At 44.8% G+C, this 19775-nt stretch overlaps 1 protein-coding gene and 1 pseudogene across 2 annotated transcripts in view; one reads left to right on the top strand and one right to left on the bottom strand.

Annotated features, from left to right (window-relative positions):
- ANKRD11 (ankyrin repeat domain 11) overlaps positions 1-19775 on the bottom strand; it is a 271667-nt gene that overhangs the window by 244124 nt on the left and 7768 nt on the right. The window lies entirely within an intron of this gene.
- LOC118674888 lies at positions 298-379 on the top strand (annotated as a pseudogene).

The raw sequence follows: 19775 nt of genomic DNA, 5'->3' as shown, positions 1-19775 counted from the left end.
AGAAGTTATGGGGGAATATGGGCAGTTATCCTTTCTCTATCCTTAATGTACATTTGTTTTTTCTGCACCAGTTTTTCAGAACACTGGTAACAGCACATATTTGGTATGATTAATCGTGCTTCATGAAAAAATAGGTCACAGTATAATCATCTTGAAAATATTAAATTGATAAATTTTAAATGTTAAAAACTGGACCTCATATTTGTTTACTGGAATCTATTATTTTATTTCCAATTTATTATGGCTTCAAAACAAAACCAAAAAATTTTAAAAAATAAAGGCTTAATGTGGACAGTGATCGCTTCTCAGCCTTTTGGCTAAGATCAAGTGTAGTAATGTGGAGAGTGCTTATTAATAAGTTCGTTTTCTTTGATTCTTTCAGTAATAGTTCCTCAGTGCAATCTTTTTCTTTTTAAATATATTTTTATTGATTTCAGAGAGGAAGGGAGAGGTAGAGAGAGACAGAAACATGAGTGATGAGGGGGAATCATCAATCGGCTGCCTCTTGCATGCCCCCTACTGGGGACCGAGCCTGCAACCTGGGCAGTTGCCCTTGACTGGAATGAAACCCATGACCCTTCAGTGCACAGGCCGACGCTCTATCTACTGAGCCAAACCAGCTAGGGCCCTAACTGCAATCTTTGTGAGGACAAATCAGCAGCAGGGGGCCTGCTCAGCCACCTGTACTTGGACTCTGGGGAGCAGTGCACAAACAGGGCCCTCAGGGCTGGCTGGCAGGCACAGACCATGAAACACTCCCATGACTAAAGGACCCTATTTTTATGGCCAGGGTCTTACAAACAGGAATGCACATAGGAACAATCAATCACCCTACCAAACACTCCGATTGCAACAATAAAAAAGGGGAAGACACAAAAACTGAAAAATAAGTAAAGCCAATCTAAAAATATGACATTCGCCCTGGCCGGTTTGACTCAGTGGATAGAGCTTCGGCCTGTGGACTGAAGGGTCCCGGGTTCGATTCCAGTCAAAGGCATGTATCTTGGTTTTGGGCACATCCCCAGTGGGGGGTGTGCAGGAGGCAGCTGACTGATGTTTCTAGCTCTCTATCCCTCTCCCTTCCTCTCTGTAAAAAATCAATAAAATATATTTTAAAAAATAAAAATATGACATTCTATTCCAAACATCTCAGTAGAAAATAAAGACCCCCTACTTGTTGCCCTGGCTGGTGTGTCTCAGTTGGCTGAGCATCTTCCTGTGCACCAAGAGTTTGAAGGTTCGATTTTGGTCAGGGCACATGCAGGCTTCATCCTCAGTAGAGGATGTGCAGGAAGCAGTCGATCGAAGCTTCTCTCTCTCTTCCCCTCTCACTTCCTCTCTCCCTAAAATCAATTTTTTTAAAACACATATTACTTTTTTTTTTTAAAGGCCCCTACATATTAACCAACACGATGTGATGTCTCCATCCCACATGTGAACATTCCCCCAGCCCAAGTCAACACACCATGTCCCAAAGAGATCAGGTCTCAAGTCTCACAAACTGGCTGCCTGCCCCCCCACCCCTACCCGAAGCAACCTGGATATCCTACTGACATAAGCAGCCAAACAGCATCCACATGTGTCCCTTTCATCCTTGCTCAACAGTCATACACCAGCTGGAGGTTGCCCTCCCTTCATGAGCACTCTTCTTCCATCTGTTGGCATCATCTGGCTACAAGTGGCAGCTTCTTCCTATTATATTTCTCATTCGAACTTCTCATAAACAATTTTTCTGTATTATTCCTCACCAGAGGATATTTTTCCCATTGACTTTTAGACAGGGAGGGAGGGAGGATGAAAGGGAAGGAGAAAAACATCAATGTGAGAGACATTGGTTTCCTCCCATACTCGCTCTGACCAGGGCAAGGGATGGACCCAGGGCAGGGGATGGAACCCGCAATCCAGGTACACGCCTTGACCAGGAATTGAACTGTGGGCTGACACTCTAACCACTTAGCAACAATAGTCAGGGCTCATAATTTTTGATGCTTAATAAAGACTACTTATCCCTATAACCCTAACATCAAAAAAATAACACCTCAAGCCCTAGTCGATTTGGCTCAGTGGATAGAGCGTCAGCCTGTGGGCCAAAGGGTCCCGGGTTCGATTCCAGTCAAGGGCACGTACCTTGATTGCAGGCCCCTGGTCAGGGCGCATGCAGAAGGCAACCAATGGATAGGTTTCTCTCACATCGATGTTTCTGTCTGTCCCTCTCTCTTAAGGAAAAAAAAAAAAATCAATGGAAAAATAATCCTCGGATGAGGATTAACTAAAAAATCACACCTCAACAGAATGAAACTGTGATTATTCCAAAGTTTACCAGGATGAGGTTGTCTGGAAAAATAAACCTATCTGAACTGAGCCGTCCTCACATAAAAATAACCCCACACCAAGAAAACATCCCACCTTTGATAACTTTATGGACAATGTGTCCCCCGGTTCCCTGTGTGTCCTCAACCTAAAACTCAGTCCCTTGAAAATCATGGTTCCTAAGAGTTTCTGGTGTCAGATAACTGACCTCAGGGAAGTGTAGCCACTAGGAAAACATTAATTACAAGGCAAGTTTGCCTCTTATATAAATCAAATGTGGCTTGAATAAAAAGTGTCTCACTACACAGAAATTATTTTTAATAAAACTGAGGGAGCCTGCCTAACCGGCTTGGCTCAGTGGATAGTCAGCCTGCGGACTGAAAGGTCCTGGGTTCGATTCCAGTCAAGGGCATGTACCTTGGTTGCGGGCACATCCCCAGTGGGGGGGGGGGGGTGCAGGAGGCAGCTGATTGATGTTTCTAACTCTCTATTCCTCTCCCTTCCTCTCTGTAAAAAATCAATAAAATATTAAAAAAAAAAAAAGCCCTAGCCGGCTTGGCTCGGTGGATAGAGCATCGGCCTGTGGACTGAAGGGTCCCAGGTTCAATTCCGGCCAAGGGCACATGCCTGGGTTGCGGGCTCCATCCCCAATGTGGGGTGTGCAGGAGGCAGCCAATCAATGATTCTCTCTCATCATTGATGTTTCTATCTCTCTCCTCCCTTTCTCTCTGAAATCAATAAAGAAATATATTTTAAAAAAAAACAAAAACAAAAACCTGAGGGAGCCCTAGCCAGTGTTCTCAATGGTTAGAGCATCGACCCATGCACCAAAGGATCTAAGGTCTGATTCCCAGTCAAGGGCACATACCTTGGTTGCAGTTTACTCCCTGCCCTGAGCCTGGGAACATTTGGGAGAAAACTGGTCAATATGTGCCTCTCAACGTCAAAGTTTCTCTCTCCACCCCTATCCCTCCATTTTATTCTCTCTGAAAAGCAATGGAAAAATATACCCTCTGGTGAGAATTAACAACAACAACAAAAGAAAAAACTTGAGGGCTATTTAAAGCAGCCTGAAAAACCTACTGCCCTTGATTAATCAGCACTTTATATCTGCCTCTGAATATATTCAGTTTATAGACCTGTGAACAGGTATCTTTTAAATTATCTTTCAAAGCAAAGGCACATACAGATAAACTAACACTCCAGCAATAAAGACAAGGGAGAGAGCCTAGTAGTCAAAGGGAGAGGCTGCACAGAATTTGGTAGAAGACACCAAAGCCCTCCAAGGGGGCAGAAATCCAATGGCCTACGCCTGCTCACAGGTTTTATATTTTTTGTTCTTTAGGGGGCAGGTTTATTGATTTTTAGAAAGAATGAGAAACAATGATGTGAGAAACAAACATCAACCATTTGCTTTCCCTATGTACCCCTACTGGGGATCCAGCCGGCAACCTGGGAATGTGCCCTGACAGGGAATCAAACTGGTGAACTTTAGGTGCACAGGGCAATGCCCAACCAACTGACCCACATCAGCCAGGGCTCACAGGATTTTTTAAATGGCATTACTGGTACTGAGTGAGCACTACTTACGCCTTTTCAATTTTTTTTCTAGCTTTATTGAAAAATAATTAGCATACATCACTAATAATTAGCATAAGGCACAGAGCATGAAGATTTGATTTACATTTATTGTGAAACTAGAGGCCCGGTGTGCACCAGTGGAGTCCCTCGGGCTGGCCTGCAGGGACTGGGCCAAAACCAGCACTCCAACATCCCCAAGGGGTCCCAGAATGCGAGAGGGCTCAGGCCAGGCCAAGTGACCCTACTGATGCATGATCGCTGGGAAGGGACCGCAGGAGGGCTCCAGGGCATGTCCAGCCCATCTCGCCAAGTTCCAATCAGCCAGACCCCAGCAGCAAGCTAACCTACCGGTCAGTGCACATTATAATGACTAGTCGAATGGACGGTCGGACACTTCACGTATTAGGCTTTTATTACATAAGACTAGTAGCCCGGTGCACGAAATTCGTGCATGGGAGGGGGGGGTCCCTCAGCCCAGCCTGCCCCCTTCTTCAATCTGGGACCCTTCGGGGGATGTCCAACTGCCGGTTTAGGCCCGATCCCAGGGATTGGGCATAAACCAGCAGTAGGACATCCCTCTCAAAATCCAGGATGGCTAGCTCCTAACCACTCACCTGCTGTCTGCCCAATCACCCCTAACCACTCTGCCTGCCAGCCTGATCACCCCCAACTGCCTCCCCATTTCTGGCCTGATCGCCCCCAACTGCCCCCCCTTCCGGCCTCACCAGCCCAAATTGTCCCCCCTGCTGGCCTGATCACCCCCAACTACCCAGCCCCACGGGCCTGATCGCCCCCAACTGGCCCCCCTGCCTGCCTGATCGCCCCCAACTGCCCCTCATTGCCGGCCTACTCACCCCAACTGCCCCCCCCCCGTTGGCCTGCTTACCCCCAAATGCTCCCCCCTGCAGGCCTGCTCGTCCCCAACTGCCCCAACCTGCCAGGCTACTCGCCCCCAACTGCCAGCCTGATCGCCCATAACCACCTCTGCCTCAGCCCTGGCACCATGGCTTTGTCCAGAAGGATATCTGGAAGATCTCTCAGTCTAATTAGCATATTACCCTTTTATTAGTATAGACTAGAGGCCCGGTGCACAAAAATTTGTGCACTTGGGGGGGAGGGGGACCCCTCAACCCAGCTTGTGCCCTCTCGCAGTCTGGGACCCCTCGGGAGATAACGACCTGCTGGCTTAGGCCTGCTCCCGGGTGGCAGAGGACAGGCCCAATCCCTAGGTGCAGCCCCTGCTCGGGCTCAGAGCAGGGCCAATTGGGGAGTTGGGGCGCCGCCCCCTGTCATACACAGAGCACGGCAATCGGGAGGTTGTGATTCCACCCTCAGTCACGCTCAGGGTAGGGCCAATTGTGGGGTTGGGGCACCATCCCCTGTCACACTCAAGGCAGGGTCAATGGGGAGGTTGCGGCGCCACCCCCTGTCATGCACAGAGCAGGGCCAATCAGGGGGTTGGGGCATTTCCCCCGTCACTCACAAGAGCAGGGCCCATCAGGGGGGTTGGGGCTCTGTACCCTGTCACGCACAGAGCAGGGCCAATCAGGGGGTTGGGGTGCCGCCACTCTCACACTCAGGGCAGGGCCGATGGGGAGGTTACGGCTCTACCCCGTCACACACAGAGCAGGGCCCGTGGGGGGGGGGGGGAGAGTTGGGGCGCCGCACCCTGTCACACACAGAGCAGGGCCAATCAGGGGGTTGGGGTGCCGCACCCTGTCACACACAGAGCCACAGGGCCAATCAGGGGGTTGGGGTGCCGCACCCTGTCACACACAGAGCCACAGGGCGATCAGGGGGTTTGGGCGCTGCCCCCTGTCACACTGATCCCGGTGCCGGGAGGCCTCGCGGCTCCGCTGATCCCGGTGCTGGGAGACATATTACCCTTTTACTATATAGGGTAGAGGCCTGGTGCATGGGTGGGTGCCGGCTGGTTTGCCCTGAAGGGTGTCCTGGATCAGGGTGGGGGTCCCCACTGGGGTGCCTGGCCAGCCTGGATGAGGGGATGATGGCTGTTTGCAGCTGGTCACACACCCTTCAGGGTGGGGGTCCCCACTGGGGTGCCTGGCCAGTCTGGGTGAGGAGCTGAGGGCTCTTTTCAGGCTGGGGTGACTGAAGCTCCCAACGGCTCCTTTTTTTCTTTTTCTTTTTTTATTCTGGGCCAGCTTTAGCTTTGAGGCTTGGCTCCAGCTCTTAGGCCTCCGCTGCTGAAAGTAGGTTTCTGGCCTTTGCTTACAATGTTGCGATCCTGCTGGCTGAAGCCAGGCAGGTTTCTGGGGTTTTGTTTAGCTTCTATGTTTGTTACATAGTTGCTTAGAGTTGCAGCTCAGAGGCCTGCAACGGCAGGCGGGGAATGTTGGAGTCCTCAGTCACTGAATCAAGCAAGCCTCATGTGAGTTTCAAGCTGCCTGGCTGCCGGCCGCCATCTTGGCTGACAGTTAATTTGCATATTGCCCTGATTAGCCAATGGGAAGGGTAGCGGTCGTACGCCAATTACGATGTTTCTCTTTTATTAGATAGGATTATTATATAGGTTGATTACCACAATAGGTTCAACTAACATCTATCTTCTCATATAGCTTTAAAAAAGAAAGAGAAAAATGTTCTCCTTGTGATAAGAACTCTATAGTCAGCATGTTGTACAATACATCCCTAGGATTTAATTATCTGATAACTGAAAGAATGTATCATGTGACCACATTCATCCAATTACCCCTCCCTCCACCTTCCATACGTCTGCTTAGTACAAATATGAGCTCTCTGAATTTGGTTTGTTTTTAGATTCCTCATATAAGTGAAGTCATATAGTATTTGTCTTATTCTGAATTACTTTACTTAGTATAATGTCTTCAAGGTCCATACATGTTGCCACAAATGGTGATTTTCTCCTTTTTTATGGATGATAATATTCCATTGTGTATATGTAATATATATACCACAATTCCTTTTAAGATTTTTTTTTAAATATATTTTATAGATTTTTTACAGAGAGGAAGGGAGAGAGATAGAGTTAGAAACATCGATGAGAGAGAAACATCGATCAGCCGCCTCCTGCACATCTCCTATTGGGGATGTGCCCGCAACCCAGGTACATGCCCTTGACCGGAACCGAACCTGGGACCTTTCAGTCCGCAGGCCGACGCTCTATCCACTGAGCCAAACCGGTTTCGGCAATACCATAATTCCTTTACCCATTCAACTATCAATGGGCACTTAGGCTGTTTCCACATCTCGGTTATTTAGAATAATGCTGCTATAAACAAGGGGGTACAGATATATTTTTGAGTTATTGTTTTTGTTTCCTTTGGATATTCCCAGAACTGGAATTGCTAGATCATACAGGGGTGGACAAAAGCAGGTTTATAACTGTTTGCATGGAAAAAGACACGCAGGTTATGATCATAATAATATGAGAACTGCCGAAACCGGTTTGGCTCAGTGGATAGAGCGTCGGCTTGCGGACTGAAAGGTCCCAGGTTCGATTCCGGTCAAGGGCATGTACCTGGGTTGCGGGCACATCCCCAGTAGGAGATGTGCAGGAGGCAGCTGATCGATGTTTCTCTCTCATCGATGTTTCTAACTCGCTATCTCTCTCCCTTCCTCTCTGTAAAAAATCAATGAAATATATTTTAAAAAATAAAATAAAAAAATAATATGAGAACAAACTTTATTTCACATATGCACGGCTATAAACCTACTTTTGCCAAACCCTGTATACTAGTAGTAGTTCTACTTTAAAGTTCTTTGAGAATCCTCTATACTATTTTGCAGAGTAACTGCACCAATTTACATTCCCACCATCAGTGCATCTCCACATCTTTGCAAGCATTTACCTCAGATATAATTTTTTTTTGTTAATCCTCACCTGAGGATATTTTTCCATTGATTTTTAGAGAACGGAGGGGAAGAGACAGAGAGAGAGAAACATCGTCAATTGGTTGCCTCTCACATGCGCTGGGGCCGGGAAGAGCCTGCAACCAAGGTACATGCCCTTGACCAGAATCGAACCTGGGACCTTTCAGTCCGCAGGCTGATGCTCCATTCACTGAGCCAAACTGGTTACGGCCATACATCTGAAAGAGACACATCAATTGGTTGCCTCCTGTACACATCCTGACAGGGGCCAGGGATCAACCCTGCAACCCAGGTAACATGCCCTTAACCAGGAATCAAACCCCCACAACCCTTCGGTGCTAGGGCTGACACGCTAACCACTGAGTCCACCGGCTGGGGCCGGTTTGCAAATCTGTAGCTGCCTTTTCACTTTGTTGATGGTTTGTTTTGCTGTGCATGAACTTATTAAAGGTGCATGAAACAAGAAAAAACACAAATGATAACAATAAAACAATATAAACTCACCAACATCTGGAATGGACTTGACTTTTAGATTTTACATTCCAAATAATTTTTATTACTTAACCAAATCGGAACAGTTGAGAAATAGGCCCATATGGGGACAAAACCTAAAACCACTGCTTCACCCACACCATGCTCTACCTGCCAGAACATATCAGCCATACAGTGGGGCCTTCAAGCAAGGAAGCCTGAATGCTCTCCCCTATAACAGAAGCCAGGGAGAACCATTGGCTGAGGGAGAACCTTTTCTCCTGGGATGCAGTGAGCAATACCAGAAGAATCTTATTCATGAAAATCAACATCATCAAACAGTATCAACTATTAATAATGAGTGTCTGCCTGGCTGGTTTGGCTCACTGGATAGAGCGTCGGCCTGGGGACTGAAGGGTCCCAGGTTCGATTCCGATCAAGGGCATGTACCTTGGTTGCGGGCACACCCCCAGTAGGGGATGTGCAGGAGGCAGCTGATCGATGCTCCTCTCTCATCGATGTTTCTAACTCTCTATCCCTCTCCCTTCCTCTCTGTAAAAAAACAATAAAATATATTTAAATATATTAATAAAATATATTTTAAAAAAATAATGAGTGTCTACTTCTCTGAATTATATTATTTACTTCAGTAAAAAAAACTGTGAACTATCAGCTCTAAATCTTATTAGATGATAAAAGTAATTACAATTTCAGCCGTAAAAGCTACAATTTAGGAAATGTAGCCACTAATAACAAATGTTTACATGGGAATGTTTAAAAGTACCCTACGCTGTTGAAAAAAACACAGATTCTATTCCAACTCTCAGTCCTTATAAATGGAAGTGTGGGCTGGAATTAAAACCCGCATGCCAAACTATGCACAGAATGAACACGTTAACATTATTCTGTTTGCCAGAAATCTCTCCTCCTTCCTTTACATGCCGGAAACCAACTTACAGACTCCCCAAGGGGTCTAAAGCTGTCATTTTTAAAATCAGGTAAAGCTTGGAACCACAGTTAGTGTACATCTGGTACCCTTATATCTATTATTTAAAATTCCATGGTTTAGCCCAGCTAGCATGGCTCAGTGGTTGAGCATCGACCTACGAACCAGGAGGTCACAGTTCAATTATCAGTCAGGGCATATGCCCAGGTTGCGGGCTTGATACCCAGTGTGGGGCGTGCAGGAGGCAGGTGATCAATGATTCTCTCTCATCACTGGTGTTTTCCTCTCTCTTCCTCTCCCTTCCTCCCTGAAGTCAATAAAAATATATTAAAAACTAGAGGCCCAGTGCACAAAATTCTTGCACTGGGGGGGGGGGGGTCCCCTCAGCTCAGCCTGCACCCTCTGGCAGTCCGGAAGCCCTCGGGGGATGCGCTTGCCAGCTGTGAGCCCGGCTACTGGCTGAATGGCGATCACTGTGGGAGCCCACTGATCACCAGGGGGCAGCTCCTACATTGAGCATCTGCCCCTTGGTGGTCAGTGCACGTCATAGCAACTGGTCGACCGGTTGCCTGTCTGCCCCCTGGTGTTCAGTGCATGTCATAGGGAGAGAGTGAGCAGCCTTAGCATACCATTAGCATATTACACTCTGATTGGTTGAACGGCCGACTGACAGTATATTAGGCTTTTAGTATATAGGATAGATAAATAAATAAGTAAAATGCCATGGTTTAACTTCCTTGGCCAGTGTGGCTCAGTTGGCTTAGTGTTGTCCTGTGCACTGAAAGGTCACTGGTTTGATTCCTCGTCAAAGTACATGCCCACATTGTGGGCTGGATCCCTAGTCGGGGAGCGTGTAAGAGGCAGCCAATTGATGTTTCCCTCTATATATATATATATATATATATATATATATATATATATATATCCCTCTCCCTTCCTCTCTCAGTAAAAACATTTTTTTAATGTTAAAAAAACACTTTAAAAAAATGCCATGGTTTAAAATCTCAGGACTTTAGTCTGCAAACAACTCCATTAAAAAGAGCACAGTCTGGAAATAAAAGTGGGCAAAAAGTGTTTCCCTTCACCTTAAACTCAACAGCCCAGGAGAGACTGACTTCACCCCCAGCTGCAAACACTTGGAAACCAAATAGCCTTGATTAGCCCATTGATCTTAAATTATTTTTATGTAACCTAATTCACTAAAAGCATAGCCCTCAAGAGTATACTGGACAAACAAAGAAACAATAACAAGCCAACCACAGGTCCTCAGTTTGGCTCAAATAAATTTTTATAAAATTCAAACAGAAATGCAGTGGCTGCTATGATCCCTGCCTGAGATTTTCCCTGAGTCCTTTGCCCCATCCGCAGTGTGATCAGTTAAGTCATGGGTAACTTACAGACCTACACTGAATTGTTCTGTATCTTCTAAACATGATCTCCTAAATCAAGAAAGGACAGTGGTTGGATTAGCCCTGTGACAGTGTAACAACTGTAAAAACTAGTCCTGCCTCCAGATAAATAACTGTTTTCAACCAATGAAAGGTAAAATGCTCTTATGTTATGGAGGGGTTGGTAACAAAGGGATTTAGCAGAACTGTGAAGATTTTAAGTAAAAATAAATACATGGAAGTTAGTGCACTACACACAGGCCTGGCCCTTAGGCAACTCCCTTCAAGTACACCTTGCCCTGGGCACTTGCAAAGATCAGGCTGACCAAAACATTTACTTTTGCTCTCTACTTATTTCTGCATCTGCGATTAAACTATAAGCAATTCAGGGCCTCAATAGAAACAGTAGAGCTTATGGAGAAAGCCACCAATCCAAGGTTCTCTCAGCCAGATGCCTGAGTTTTACCACTGCCTGCTCACAGACAGACCAAAGGACAAAGTTCTCTGGATCACAGCACATGATAAATAGTGCTATGATAGAGCAGGATAAAGGCTAGATTCTATTGACTAGACTAGAGGCAAATCATACTAGTTAATGTGTTTAGCACAGACTTAAAATATTAATGTTTCTTTCATATAGTATTATGTATTTCTTACCAGTATTACTCCTTCCTCAGGCCATAAGCCCTTTTTTAACTTTTAAGATTGATCTTTCAAGCAAACATTGATTAGAGATCTACTGATATGTACATAGAACTATGGGAGATACAAAACAAACACAAGTCCAAGATTAAGCCTAACAATGAATTTGGGCAAATAGCACGATCCCTGTTCTTCCTTCTACATAACCTCCGCCAGCAGGCTGACTTCTCCAGACTCCAAAATCCCTAGGCCAGTGATGGCGAACCTTTTGAGCTCGGTGTGTCAGCATTTTGAAAAACCCTAATTTAACTCTGGTGCCGTGTCACATATAGAAATTTTTTGATATTTGCAACCATAGTGAAACAAAGATTTATATTTTTGATATTCATTTATATATTTAAATGCCATTTAACTAAGAAAAATCAACCAAAAAAATGAGTTCGCGTGTCACCTCTGACACACGTGTCATAGGTTCACCATCACTGCCCTAGGCCCTCCTATATGAACCCAAAACTGCTATCCTTGGCCTGCAGTTTATACTGTCTAATAAAATCAACTGCTTAAGGGCAAGGACCAGACTCTGTCTTGGACATAAGAGGTGTTCAAACTAAAGGCTGAGCTGAAAAGTGTTACCTTTCCCAGGTTCTTGGCCTCTACCTGTCAGACTTCCCTAGAGAGCATTTCCTCTCCTGACCAAACTCCCCATTTCTCCCTCCAGAATGCAAGCATCACAAGGCCAGGGGCATTCAGGCTTGTCACAGCATAGAGATGGCGTATGCACAAGACAGACAGACAGCACTGAACCCTAGTCTCCCCTTCCAGGCCTCTATTCCCCATCTCCTTTGCCCTGTCCTTTTATAAAACTACTCATCACTTGTTTGCACCATTGATTCCACTCTGAATCAACCTACCCTCTCATTTCCAAGTATTTTTTAAATATCTAAATACTTTTTAGCTGGCAAACACCATTAGGTCTTTACAACTTGCCTATGCAGGCCACTTTAAGAGTCCCCTCCCTGTTTTAAGATTCTCTAGTCTAGATCCTCTCAGGAACCTGTTAGCCCACACTGCTCTACTGGAGAGCTCATCCTCCTCTTGCCTAAGGGATCCCTTCCTCACCAACAGGCCCCAATTCAGGTTCTACTATATGCACTTCACTCCTGTCACTTTTCTGGTATGGGCATTTTTACCATTCATCTGAATTCAAGTATTATTCCTACAACAAATTTTAAAGCCCTTCATCCATTTATAACTGGTTGTTTTTGCATTTTTCCCTAGAAAATGGTCTTCCTACCTTCTATAATAGTGTTTCTAGTGAGACACATTTTAAACCCAGTATTCATCCAAAGCAGAGAATGGTGGGGGTAAAAGTACAAACTAGAAGACAAAACAGTGGCCTTATATTCACCTCCTTTCATAAGCAGTGGCCAACCTGAGATGATTCTCTCTCTGCCAAATTCCTAGAATCCTTTTTCTTGATATTCCAAATTTAGGCACAGGAATACTGCAGTGTTCCACTCACCAATCACTCTACTTTCATCTGGTCTGCCCACACTGTCAGACTCTGACACATCATGTCCTGCTTCAGGCTTCCTCCTCAGGAGGCCAAATACAGGCATCATTCCAAATCCCATACAATTTGACTCTAGTCCGTTCTCCTAACTTTATCTGCTACCATTTTCTTTCATGGGCTCCATGTTCAACAGGTCTAGCTGGCATTCTCATGTTACATCCCATCTCCCAGACTTTGTTCAGAGCCTTCCCACAGTCTACAATGGCCTCACCCTGCTCTCTGCACATTGACATTGCACCAATTCTCAAATAGCATTGATTCTTAAATAGCACATCCTCCATTACATCTCCCAGATAACAGAGTCAAAAAGATTTTCTCTCCCCTGAACTCTTGCTTCTTTTCATAGTACCCCTAAGTGCACCTGTTTCTCCCCACTCTCAGTGAGGTAGGGTTATGTTCACAGTCATCTTTGTTTCTACAACACAGCCTTGCACATAGTGAGCAACCAATACACATGACTACGTCTGTGTAAGTAGGGAAAAGTGTAAGTTTTTTCCTAAGTCTTAGAAGTTCCCTCATAAAACATGTAACTCATTCTAGTTGCAAAAAAGACACAAAACTTTCTTTCATTATACAACAGTCCATATTTGGAAAAGCAGTCAGATAAACCAGATATCAGCTATATCATATAGTGCTTTACAACTGTACTAAATGGATGAATAGTTACAAAGACATTAAAAAAAAAAAAAGACCATACTCTTCAAAACTGCCAAGGTCATAAAAAATAAGAAAAGACTGAGAAACTGTTAAGACAGAAGTATCAGTAAGGAGACATGACAACTAAATGCAATGTGAGATCTTGGAACAATAAAAGAACATGAGAGGGAAAACAGGTTTAAGTCTCAATCAAGTCTGAGGTTTAATTAATATTAACATACCAGTCGGCCTGCGGATGCAAGGGTCCCAGGTTCGATTCCGGTCAAGGGCATGTACCTTGGTTGCGGGCACATCCCCAGTGGGGCGTGTGCAGGAGGCAGCTGATAGACGTTTCTCTCTCATCGATGTTTCTAACTCTCTATCCCTCTCCCTTCCTCTCTATAAAAAAATCAATAAAATATAAAAAAATAACATACCAGCCCTGGCAGGGTGGTTCAGTTAGTTAGAGCACTGTCCTGTACACCAAAAGGTTTCAGGTTCAATTCCTGGTCCAGGCACATACCTAGGTTTCAGTTCAGTTCGGGAGGGAACTGATCTAAGTTTCTCTCTCACATTGATATTTTTTTCTCTCTCTCTCTCTCTCTCTCTCTCTGTCAAATCAATAAAAACATTCTCAGGGTGAGAATTTTTTTAAGTAACATACCAATGTTAATTTCTTAGTGTGAACAACCTTACTATTGTTAGATAAGAGGTTAACATTAGAGATCTGGATAAAGAATATACTGGGCCCACCCGGTGTGACTCAGTGGTTGAGAATCGACTTATGAACCAGGAGGTCTGTTCGATTCCTGGTCAGGACACATGCCCAGGTTGTGGGTTCAATCCCCAGTAGGGGGGCATGCAGGAGGTAGCCAATCAATGATCCTCTCTCCTCATTGATGTTTCTATCTCTCTTTCCCTCTCCCTTCTTCTGAAATCAATAAAAAGCATTAAAAAATAAGAATAAAATAAAATAGCCTGGCTTAAAAAATAATATCATGGAACTCTCTGTACTACTTTTGCAACTTTTCTGTGAATCTAAAATTATTCCAGAATAAAAGTGTATTTAAACATAACTGTCCAGGACATGTATTTTCCACCACACTCACTGATCCCCCATCAATGCCAGACAACACTGGCTGACCAATGGCACTGAGGCTTTCCAAGAATCAAGACCATTCTGGTGAACCAAAGCAAAGCACCAGAGCCAGCTGCACAAAGATCAAATCCAACCTCATCTGCTATGACAGCATCCATGGAATCCTAGTGTGGTCAGCAGAATAAAACTCCCAGCATTATTCTAATCCCTGGAACCTGTGCATATTTTAGATTACACAGCAAAGGAGAATCAAGGTTGCAGGTGAAATTAAGGTTACTAATCAGAAGATAGGAAGAGTATTCTGGATTATCCAGGTGAGGCCTATCTAATCACAAGGGTCCTTGAAAGGCGAAGAGGGAGGCAAAAGAGAGAGTGGGGGAGAACATGTGACTTTGGAAGGTCAGAGAATGCAACACTGCTCGATTTAAAAATGGAGGAAAAGCCCAGCCAGTGTAGCTCAGTGGTTGAGCATCGACCTATGAACCAGGAGGTCATGGTTCAATTTCTGGTCAAGGCACATGCCCAGGTTGCAGGCTCAATCCCCAGAGGGGCATTCAGGAGGCAACCAATCAATCATTCTCTTTCATCATTGATGTTTCTCTCTCTCCTTTCCTCTCTGGAATCAATAAAAATAGATTTTAAAAAATAAATAAATAATAAAAATGGAGGAAAGGTACCAGGAATGTAAACAGCCTCTTAAAAAATGGAAGACAGTCCTAACCAGTTTGGCTCAGTGGATAGAGCGTTGGCCTGCGGACTGAAAGGTCCCAGGTTCGATTCTGGTCAAGGGCATGTACCTTGGTTGAGGGCACATCGCCAGTGGGAGGTGTGCAGGAGGCAGCTGATCGATGTTTCTCTCTCATCAATGTTTCTAACTCTCTATCCTTCTCCCTTCCTCTCTGTAAAAAAATCAATAAAATATTTTTTTTAAAAAAGATTTTAAAAAAATGGAAGACACAGGAAATGGAGTCTCCCACAGAACCTTCAAAAGGAACCAAGGTGCTGACACCTTCATTTTAATCCAGTGAAATCCATGTCAGGCTTATCTTCAGAACTGTAAAATAATACATTTGTATTGTTTTAAGGCACTGATTGGTGACAATTTGTTACAGCAGCAACAGAAAACACTAAAATATTTTTTTAAATCAGTTTCTCCAAATTCTGAGAGCATGTGTTTTCCTTCTGCCCTCACAACCTCCTGTCACCTCCTCTAACACACCCTCCATCTACATGTGTCCCCCATCCTCTTGAGAGAATATATTTGGGGGCTTAGAAGAAAACTATCAAGGAAAAGGAGAGGCTATAGTTAAAATTCTAGGACAGATTTTTCTCCTCAACTTTCTAAAACTTCATTGTGCCATTGATCTTTACTTAAATATCCTTCTTTAAAAATTAAAGTTATTGCTTCAACATGGTCTTCCTTACTCAGTCATCTGATAAGAACCCAAATTTAGCAGAATCAGATCTAATCTCTTCACCAAAGACAAGCTTGCATGTAAATCTCTTTAAGGTTACATCTGCTGAAAATTACTTAAGCTATGAGTGAAAGGACGTATCACTTTCCTAAGTTTCATATTAAAAGATAAACTTTGGCTCAGTGGATAGAACATTGGCCTGCGACTTGAAGGGTTCCGGGTTTGATTCTGGTCAAGGGCCAGGGTTTGCAGGCCCAATCCCCAGTAGGGGGGGTGCAGTAGATGACTGATCAATGATTCTCTCTCATCACTGATATTTCTCTCTCCCTCTCCCTTCCTTTCTGAAATGAATAAAAATATATTTTAAAAAAAGATAAAGTAGCCGAAACCGGTTTGGCTCAATGGATAGAGCGTCGGCCTGCGGACTGAAGGGTCCCAGGTTCGATTCGGGTTAAGGGCATGTACCTGGGTTGCGGGCACATCCCCAGTGGGGGATGTGCAGGAGGCAGCTGATCGATGTTTCTCTCTCATCGATGTTTCTGACTCTCTATCTCTCTCCCTTCCTCTCTGTAAAAAAATCAATAAAAATATATTAAAAAAAAAAAGATAAAGTACACAATTCAAAGATTACCCTTTTCATGTGTTGGGGGGGGGAATTCCTATAGGAAAATATATTGAGTTTTAGCATATCTATATATATAAAGGCTAATATGCTAAGTGTCGGACCATCCAGGTAATGTCACGCAGCAACACCCGGCTTTCTCTCCCTAGAGACTAGTCTCCTTGCAGTTTCTTCAGCCCAGGAACAAGACTTGCTTTATAGCCAGGTGGAAACATTTCACACTGTAACCAAATGTCTGTGAAGTGTTTTCCCGTGCCTCATCTCATTTGATCCTCACAGAAGTCCTGGAATAGATAAATAGGAGACTTGGTGGAATCCTATTTTCTTTTCATTAGCCAGAAAACGGAGATTTAGAAAGCTTAGAAACTTGACCCAACTAAAAAGAAGAAATGGTGGACCTTGAAAATGACTTCAGGTTTTCTCACTAAGCAGAATATAAACACTATTACAGTTAAATACAGTGGGGCCTTGACTTAAGAGTTTAATTCGTTCGGAGACCGAGCTCGTTAAGGAGCTCGTTAACTCAAATTACTCTGTCAACTCAATGCAAAAAATCGGAGGAGAGACAGCTGGTGTCTCAAAAAACTCGTTAGTAGGGACACTCGTAAGCCAAGGCCCCACTGTATTTTACCCTACATTCTCCCTGCGTGATCTACAATAATAATCAGCTTCGTGTTGATATTTACTGCTGTGTTGCTGACAATTACCTGAAAGAAAAGTTGCTTCACTGGGCCAGGTAAAGTTTAGCTACATCAGAAAGCAGGCCTACCCTAGCCGGCTTGGCACAATGGGTAGAGCATCAGCCTGCAGACGGAAGGGTCTCAGGTTTGATCCCAGTCAAGGGCATGTACCTTGGTTGCGAGCACATCCCCAGTAGGGGGTGTGCAGGAGGCAGCTGATCAATGTTTCTCTCTCATTGATGTTTCTAACTCTCTATCCCTCTCCCTTCCTCTCTATAAAAAATCAATAAAATATATTTTAAAAAAAAGAAAAGAAAAAGAAAGCAGGCCTAATTAAGCAAGTTTATTCTGTACAGTGGGGCCTTGACTTACAAGTGTCCCGACTAACGCGTTTTTCGAGATATGAGCCGTCTCTCGGCCGATTTTTTGCTTGGAGTTGGGAGCTAAAATTCGGGTTACAAGCCAGCTTCAGATACCCCACCAGTAGCTGGCGCAGCAAACGTCACAGTGAACGCCACAACATCAGCCCAGCATCACGTGTCTCACTCGTTCACTTTAAGATTTGACATACAAGTAATTTGAGTTACGAGCTCCGTCACAGAACGAATTAAACTCGTAAGTCAAGGCCCCACTGTATCTATAAATGGGTAAGTTGACTCATGCATGCACCATAAAGCTCTTGCTGGTGCCAATCGCACATGTGTGTTTCCATCTGTCATCGTTGATCGTGAATTTGGTTGTCACTTCTATTATAGAGAAAGGGAGAACAGTGATATTAAAATATTTCTTCACCCTAGCTGGTTTGGCTCAGTGGATAGAGCGTCAGCCTGCGAACTGAAAGGTCCCAGGTTCAATTATGGTCAAGGGCATGTATCTTGGCTGCAGCTCATCCCCAGTAGGGGGTGTGCAGGAGGCAGCTGATCGATGTTTCTCTCTCATCAATGTTTCTAACTCTCTATCCCTCTCCCTCCCTCTCTGTGAAAAATCAATAAAATATATTTTTAAAAATAAATAAAATAAAATATTTCTTCTAATTAATTTCCTTTCAATGTGCACAAATTCGTACACCGGGCCAATAGTTAAGCCCTAAACTAAACTTCAAATTTCAGATAGACTAGTCTCAAAGTATTGAAAATACTATGTGGGTAATCTAAATACATTTGGAGCAAATCATACACCTCTAGCAAAGAAAAAATTCACAGTCTAAAAATTCCTTCAAATCAGAATCACCCAAGGGGTTATGGACTTCTAACCAAACACTGCAAGTTCTTCAAAGTTTCAGACCCCTAAAGGCCAGGTTTTATTCTTTGTAATAATCCAAAAAGACAAGATTTTTTTTTTAAAGTGTTCTGTGCATTCTATAATTAGACAGGCATTTTAGTAATTTTTTTTTCATCCTGACACAAGGATATTTTTTTCCATTGATTTTTAGAGAGTAGAAGGAAGAGAAAGAGACAGAGATAAACACAAATGTGAGAGACACACATCGATTGGTTGCCTCCCACATGCCCCTGACCAAGGCTGATAGCCTGCAACCGAGCTACATGCCCTTGACTGGAATTGAACCCGGGACCCTTCAGTTCTCCAGCAGCTCTACCCACTGAGTCAAACTGGCCAGGGCTAGTAAATTTTTAAATATATCTTTATTGATTTCAGAGAGGAAGGGAGAGGGAAAGAGAGATGGAAACATCAATGATGAGAGAGAATCACTGATCGGCTATCTCCTGCACACCCCCTATTGGGGATGGAGCCCACAACTCAGGCATGTGCCCTTGACTGGAATTGAAACCGGGATCCTTCAGTCTGCAGGCTGATGCTCAATCCACTGAACCAAAGCAACTAGGGCAGTAAGTTTTTTTTAAATATATTTTTATTTATATATTAGAGGCCCGGTGCATGAAATTCATGCACGGGGGGGGGGGGGGGGCGGCAGGGAGAGCCTCAGCCCAGCCTGCACCCTCTCCAATCTGAATCTTGTGGAAACCGGGACCCCTTGGTGGATGTCCGACTGCTGGTTTAGGCCCGATCCCACAGGGCTCTCTCACAATCCTGGACTGCTGGCTCCTAATCGCTCACCTGCCTGCCTGCCTGGTCCCCCTAACTGCCTGCCCTGCCGGCCTGGTTGCCCCTAACTGCCCTCCGCTGCTGGCCAGGTTGCCCCCAACTGCCCCCTCCCTGCCAGCCTGGTCGCCCCTAACTGCCCCCCTGCTAGCCTGGACACCCCTTACTGTCCCCCTGCCAGCCTGGTCGCCCCTAACTGCCCCCATATTGGCCTGGTCGCCCCTCACGGCCCCCCCACCGGCCTGGTCACCCCACACAGCCTGCTGTTCAGTCGTTTGGTTGTCCCTCACTAACCCCCCAGCCAGTCTGGTTGCCCCACGCAGCCTGCTTGTTCAGTCATTTGGTCATCCCTCACTAACCCCCCTGCCAGCCTGGTCGTAGGCAGCCATCTTGTGAGGGCGTGAGAGTTAATTGGCATATTACCTCTTTATTATATAGGATGAGGACACATGACATTAAAGAAACCTTGGCCCAGCAACAGGATTCAGAGAGGAAG

Source organism: Myotis myotis, unplaced genomic scaffold, assembly GCF_014108235.1.
Source record: "Myotis myotis isolate mMyoMyo1 unplaced genomic scaffold, mMyoMyo1.p scaffold_m19_p_19, whole genome shotgun sequence".
Classification (NCBI taxonomy): Eukaryota; Metazoa; Chordata; class Mammalia; order Chiroptera; family Vespertilionidae; genus Myotis; species Myotis myotis.
The sequence above is the reverse complement of the archived record's forward strand: the minus strand, read 5'-3'. Positions and strand labels throughout refer to the sequence as shown.